The sequence below is a fragment of the Nuphar pumila genome, chromosome 15 (assembly GCF_984573655.1).
Source record: "Nuphar pumila chromosome 15, dmNupPumi1.hap1.1, whole genome shotgun sequence".
NCBI classification, from domain to species: Eukaryota; Viridiplantae; Streptophyta; class Magnoliopsida; order Nymphaeales; family Nymphaeaceae; genus Nuphar; species Nuphar pumila.
The window spans coordinates 6,241,221-6,248,254 of NC_143263.1; the positions used below are offsets into that span (position 1 = coordinate 6,241,221).

At 38.3% G+C, this 7,034-nt stretch overlaps 1 pseudogene across 1 annotated transcript; it reads left to right on the forward strand.

Moving 5' to 3' along the window:
• Positions 1 to 2,399: 2,399 nt before the first annotated feature.
• LOC149814281 (peptide-N4-(N-acetyl-beta-glucosaminyl)asparagine amidase A pseudogene) lies at positions 2,400 to 4,351 on the forward strand (annotated as a pseudogene). Its single transcript, XR_016428042.1, has one exon. The product of XR_016428042.1 is annotated as a peptide-N4-(N-acetyl-beta-glucosaminyl)asparagine amidase A pseudogene (transcript).
• Positions 4,352 to 7,034: the final 2,683 nt, after the last annotated feature.

Here is a 7,034-nt window from a genome sequence, read left to right on the forward strand (position 1 = left end):
TTCAGTTTTACCAAAAAAACATAAATAAATTTATACGAGTTCATAACATTCTACCTAAAAAAATCTGTAATTATAGATTTAAGTGGGTATTGGACATAGCCGAGCCATACAATTTTATTGCAAAAGGCCTAAAATCACAATTGCGAGGGGTAAAGGGTCCTAGAGATGTTATTTTTCAAAAATAAAATATGATTAAATTAGGCTCCAATCTCCCTGCTTAAGTTCAACCATATTTGCCAAAATGCAAATTTCATTTAAGAGAACATAGTCATCTCGTTTTCAACATGAGTAGAACACATCCATATCACTATTAATATTGGTTTAAAAAATGGCACCGTAACTACTATTGTGCAATGGTTTGATAGGAAACAAGGCCTAAGAAATGAACATTTCAAAGTTCTTGGTTAACCCGGCGATTCTTATTAGTTGTATCATGATGTCCAATGTTGTCAGTATCAGTGCGTATAGGCAGAAAATCGATATGCATCACTCGAGGAATAAGCTATTTTTTAATAAATATAAAAACTATTAAAAATTATTTTTAAAATATTATTTTAATGGTTTTAACACGTATCACTTTTTTATTAACACATAATATTTTATTATTATTTTTGCGGCCGATACAGAACATTCATTTGAGTATAGATATCGGCCAATACGGCTGAATTCTTGAAGCTTGATCTCTCCCACAGCGTCCCAACACAAGGTGACGTGCACTAACTGCTAACTGCTGCTGCTAGACAAGTAGCAGTTAGTCTCTGTCTATTCCTTGACGTTAGCCCACAATAATATAAAGAGTAATTTACAAAAAGCCACATCACTTGTCATCTATTCATAAGAAACAGTCCAACATTTAATTTATTACATCCAACCGACTACCTTACGTGAATTATTTTCAATACATGCCTCAAATACAAAACAACGTTTTTGTCTATTTATTGTTAACCAACTAATTTTATGTTATCTTACAGCACTTTGTTAAACAAATCAACTCAACAAATGAAAGGCGTTTTAGGCTCTGTTTGGGAGTCTTGCTGTGAGATGGAAAAGCAATGTCCATGTGTTGCCAAAATGTGGTGTTGATGACCAAGTTACAAAAAACAACCTCTTGTTTACAAGAAGAGGTGTGGTGTTGGGTTTTCAACTCTACATGTTTTTGTAACACCACAGCTTCCAAACAGTAGAAAGCATGAAACCACAACAAACCTCTGATTTAAGGCTCCCGAACAGAGCCTTAATCACTTTGTTTGACTAACAAAGGCTAACTCAATGATTTTAAGGCTTGAGTGTATTTTGGAAATATAAATCTTCATACTATCCAGCATCACTGCATGGTGGGGCATGCAGCGACCTGCCTGACAGCCATCCATCTAGGAATTTTTAGAGATGGATAAATGCCAAGACTGATAGTCAGCAGTAGTAGAGCTGCATGCTGAGCATGCAACACCGATGCCTAAAAAAAAATTACCTCCAAATAAAGAAGTAAACGGTTCGGATTTGGGTTGGATGTAATCAAATACTTTATCCAACTAATCGGATGTTAGCTAAACGGATTCTAATTGGGATGGTATTAAGCTCATACTGGATCTGCTTTTTACATGCAAGCCGATTCGGACATCCATCAAATTTGGATATTTATCCGATTGATCAATAACAAAAATCAAAACCATACCCTCATCCAATTATTACCGGATATGGTTTTAGCTTACCAATGCAACTAAATGGAATCAAATTCGTGCAGATATAGGATAATATTCGATTCATTGACATCTCTACCTCTGAATTATAATAACAATGAAGTCAAATGTAATTATGAAAAATTTTAGTACTTTTTATAAATTACTAATAAGTCCAGTTGTTTTTCTCGAAAACTACGACTTCAAGTTCCCCAAATCCCAAAACCCAGCCTGCACAAACGAACCAGATCACACCCGTCTCGGGATCAGCAACCAAACCTTCAAACTAAAGGGTGTTAACGGGTAGGACCGAACTAAACCTTATACGGTCTGATACGTAAGAAGACCCAAGTCTGAACCCAAAGATTTGATTAATACATAGTCCCGGAAATAGTTTGTGAAATTTTATACTAGACCCAGACCTAACACAAGTTTCTATTAAGACCCGCAGTTTTTCAATGTAAAAATAATAAAAAATATGATTTTACTGGATATAGTCGGAGTTTGATTCATGCAGTTCTTATCGAGTCCGGTTATGGTTTTTTATAGTGGATCCGATTAAACCCGAGTTCAAACACGATGCCATAGGCCCATAGATGTCCAAGTCTGGTTCGATCTGAGTCCGAACCAAACCCGACCCATTGACCTATTCCAAACAATTACAAATGAACACCCACCGTTCCAAGACCTCCAACCTACACTACTACCAGTTGTGAAGCAGCCATGGCAGTCCTCTCCCTCCTCTTCACCACCATCCTCCTCCAACTCTCACCATCCAATGCATACCCACTAAAAACCAGTCTCTTCACAAGTTTCCCAGACCAACCTCACTCCCCAGCTGTATACTTTGAGGTCTCAAGACCCATCCAAGTCCCCAAAGTGACCCCCTGTTCCTCCCTCATCCTGCAGCATGATTTTGGCTACACCTATGGCAAGCCCCCTGTGACAGTCCAATACACCCCTCCTCAAAACTGCCCATCTCTTGACTGGTCCATGGTTGTTCTAGAATGGTCTGCAAAATGCAAAGGGACTCAGTATGATAGGATCTTTGGTATCTGGCTCAGTGGGGTTGAGATCCTTAGAGGCTGCACTGCTGAGCCTAGAGCCAGTGGAATCTTCTGGAAGGTTGAGAAGGACATCACAAGGTTCTCTTCTCTACTCAAACAGAACCAGACTCTCTCTGTCTATCTTGGGAACATCGTTACTAGCGTTTATACTGGAGTTTACCATGTCAATCTGACTTTCCACTTTTATCCCAAACAAGTTGGTGGGAAAAAACTGGGTTTGGCTTCCAGTTTGGATTTCCCTGCTGATTTGATTCTCCCCATATCACGACCCCCTCCGTTGAATGATGGGTATTGGTTCTTGATTGAGAATTCAACTGATGTGCAGCAGAAACAGTTCACTGTACCCCGCAATGCTTACAGAGCAGTGCTGGAGATCTATGTTTCTTTTCATTCTGATGATGAGTTCTGGTATTCGAATCCACCGAACGAATATATCGAAGCTAACAACTTGACTGATACTGCTGGCAATGGGGCTTTTAGGGAGGTTGTGGTGAGCTTGGATGAGAGGGTAGTGGGTGCAGTATGGCCTTTTACTGTGATTTATACTGGTGGGATTAATCCTCTTCTTTGGAGGCCTATTACCGGGATCGGTTCCTTCGATCTCCCGTCTTATGACATAGAGATCACACCATTCTTGGGAGAGATTCTGGACAAGAAGAATCATACCATCAAGTTCAGTGTCACTAATGCACTGGATGTGTGGTACATTGATGCAAATTTGCATCTTTGGCTAGATGGGGGGAGGAAGAAAACAAGGGGTAAGTTGCTGAGGTATGATTCCCCACCTTCATACCTTAATTTGTTATCAAAGTTTAAGGGTCTTGATGGGGTTTTCGACACGAGTGCTAACCGGTATATATCGGCAACCGGATGGGTGAAGTCATCTTATGGAAAGATCAGCACTCATACCGTCCAAAGATTTGGATATAGAAATTGGATGAAATTTGGGAACACTGGCAATGCACAGACTGTGAATCAGACGATCAATTCCAACTATGGTGTTTACTTCACACTCCCATCTTCTAATCTATACTCGATTCAATTGATTCAGACATTCCCACTTTACCTCTACACTGATGTTGTGGATCAGGGCAATGGAAGTTATACGGATGTTACGGATGTGTCACTCGGATTCGATGAGAATTCCTTTAGAGGTGAACGATTTGGTTTCTCATTCACTTCACTTAGAAACTCGCAGGTTGCGCGGGGTTATATGGTTGTCAAGGGGAATTTGGTAACCAGCGGATTGGGAAGCACTGAGGAGGTGTACAGGTATGAGAGCACTGAAGGATGCTATTTTAGAAATGTGAGTAGCAGCAACTACACTATCCTCTATGATTATTCAAGTTACCTTTGCAGCAAGAGGTCGCCGTCAGGCTCAGGAAACGTCTTCAATGGAGAGTCATACTTCCCATCTAGGAGAGCCTCTTTGGCATCTTATAATTATCCTCAAAATGGTTGATCATATTTCTCTGGAAAGCTTGCTTTTCTAGTTTGGGACTTGCTCTATTGGCAGTGGTAGAAACCTGTTTGAAATGTTTGGCAAGCTCTTAAAGTGCACTGTATTTAATAATTACATCAATCGCCAATGCAAGTTATTATCTCTCATGGAACTTTATCACTTTATGTGCATGGATTTCCAGTTCTCCCTGCAGATAGCTGCTTGTATGCTTCTTTTTGTTACCTACTGTATTGATATGATAGAGTAGTGCCTGTAAAGTTAATTACAGTGTGTGCCAGGAACAGTGGATTCTAATAAATTTTAGTGATGATATCTTGGGAAAATATTCATTTCTGGGTGGAGATATTGCTAAACTAAAGAGGAGCCATACAAACAACAGGTTGCACTTTTCTTATGCTTTCCTCTAAATTTTGTGGTTGATTGGATTTTTTTAGAGTTCACCTCAACTGTTCTGAGTTCACTTCATAGTATAATTTCTATATCCTATTTGCGATATAAAACTCAATTTCTTTCATTTTCTTTGTGCTAAACTTTATTTGTCCTTAGTTTGGTTGACTTCCTCTTTCTATCTCGCACTACTATTTTTAATTTCTGAGGCCACTTCTTTTTGTGATTACTGTATTCGATTAAGCTTGATTCCATTGATCCTTAATGCAGCTTAAGTCAGATAATGCAGATATGTGCAGCTATATGTGCTAATATGCTTACCACTTTATCAAGATTGAGAATAAGCATGAGTTTTAGGAAATGTAGAAATCAGATTGAGTTCCTTAGAATGCATTTGTTTATTTTCTTTTCTGCTCTAGTTCATGGCTCAAATGCCAGGTATACTGAAATTCTGTCAGAGGTCAAGTCATGTTTAATTAATTCTTCCCAATCTTCTCTATTTAGCGACATAACTGAGTTAATTTGAATATGATCATAGCATCATGTAGCTTCAAGAGAACTGGCATTAGAAGATATGTAGTTATCTACTCATCTGTGAATCCATAGATGCATGCTAGTGAGGCCAACAATTTCTCCATCTCAATGATTTTATTGTTTCATAGGCACCATTAGTTTTACAACCATGTTTTCTTATATTATGAGTACCTTCTCTTTTCCAAATGTGATTTGGCCAAGTTCCATGTTGAAGAGCCATCTATAAGAAAAATAAATTTTTTTGACAAATCAAAGGGTATCTAGCAAAATGATATCTCTAGCATTCAGTTGCTCATTTTAATACTTGCATTGCCTAACACCCTAGTATTTTCATTTGATAATCTTAATGGCGAACATTTTTGCTCATCACGAGAAACCAAAAGCCTTTTGCCTCATGGGGACGGCTTCTCCGGGCAGACAAGAGTGTTATCAATGGGGCTGTGTGGTGAACTCTTGACTATGGGGACAAATATTTGATTGAAAAAGAATTCATAAGCTGTTCCTGATCACATATAGTCATTGTTGTGTTGCACAAGCACATATTGACAAGGCCATTCAAATGGCACCCTTCATATCTTGTGCAGACCTTTCTCTGAAAATCACGGTGAGTCTTTCTATCCAACCTGATGCATCCAAACACCAGCAGTATCTTTTGAGGCAAGTTGCAATAGTTGGTGGAAATGTTAGCTAAGAAAAATCGGTTGCTCCATCTGTCCTTCAAGAAAGATTGTTGAAAATTGTACGGGTTTGAATTACAATAACTTGATTATAAAGCATGTGTAAGAGACTGATATCACCATTCACAGCAGGGGTTTTATTTAGTGAAAAGAGGCAATTTGCTCTTTACTCATTCTCTATTTATTGGGATGAGAGAGCCTTTGATATATTTGTGTAAAATAAAGTTTCAAAACAATGAATTAAATGCAGCACTTATCTAGCTTCTCATCTATGAAGGAAACATTTGCTTTGCTAGACATGAGAATCTCATTAATAGATGAGTTTTTGACTTTGTATATCTATGAATTTAATCTCATCATTAGCATCAGTTGTCATGATTTCCATTAATTCCACGTCCAATTATGAATGGGGTACCACACCCGACAATTGTCGTATGCCAAGAAGTTCACCTAGTCTATCTACAATTCACATCAGTTCAATCAGAGCTCTAGATTTTGAAATTTTGGTGAAGTAGTATCTTGACTGGTAGATGGAAGTTGCTTTTGATGAATCTCTGTTATCTTCACTTCAGCAAACAAGTGAAATCTGCTTGCCAGCAGCGTATGCACCATGAGTAAAAAGAAAACCAGAAAGCCATTGAATCTGACCTTTATGAGAGGGACATTAATCTGTGAAATGGAGATTGTATAAGTTGGCCTACCTTTTAAATTTGATTAATTGGGGTTCTACATACGGTTAAATGAGAAGAAGGTATTCAGGATTTCCTTTCCATGGTGTCGTGAAGTATTATTAGCTTTATTATGGTGTTCATGTTTTCATGATTGTAGTTTTTACCCGGCTTGGTGTACCATGTTGCGACCAAGTTTTGCTTGTAGTCCATGAAAAGGCAATTTACCTGAAAGCTGCAACTTTACATTCATTTTATGGAAGTTATAAGATTTCAGGAACTTGGTGTCAGATCTGTGCCCTTGAGGGCATTTTACTAGTTGTTCTTTGAACCAGGTTGTGCTTAATCTCCCTTGCCAGAATGGCCTGCTAGTTCTTTATAAATGTTGAAAAGGTCAATAGCCCTGAGGATTGTCTTGGCATGCTGTCTCCAAGTCTTTAATTATTTGAGTTGATCTGTTCAGTTTCATTCAATCTAACTCGACCAACTAAAAACAGTAAACGATTTCATTTATAAGCATTAAGTAGCCCTCTGCAAACCATGTGGGTGTTCCTTTTCCATAT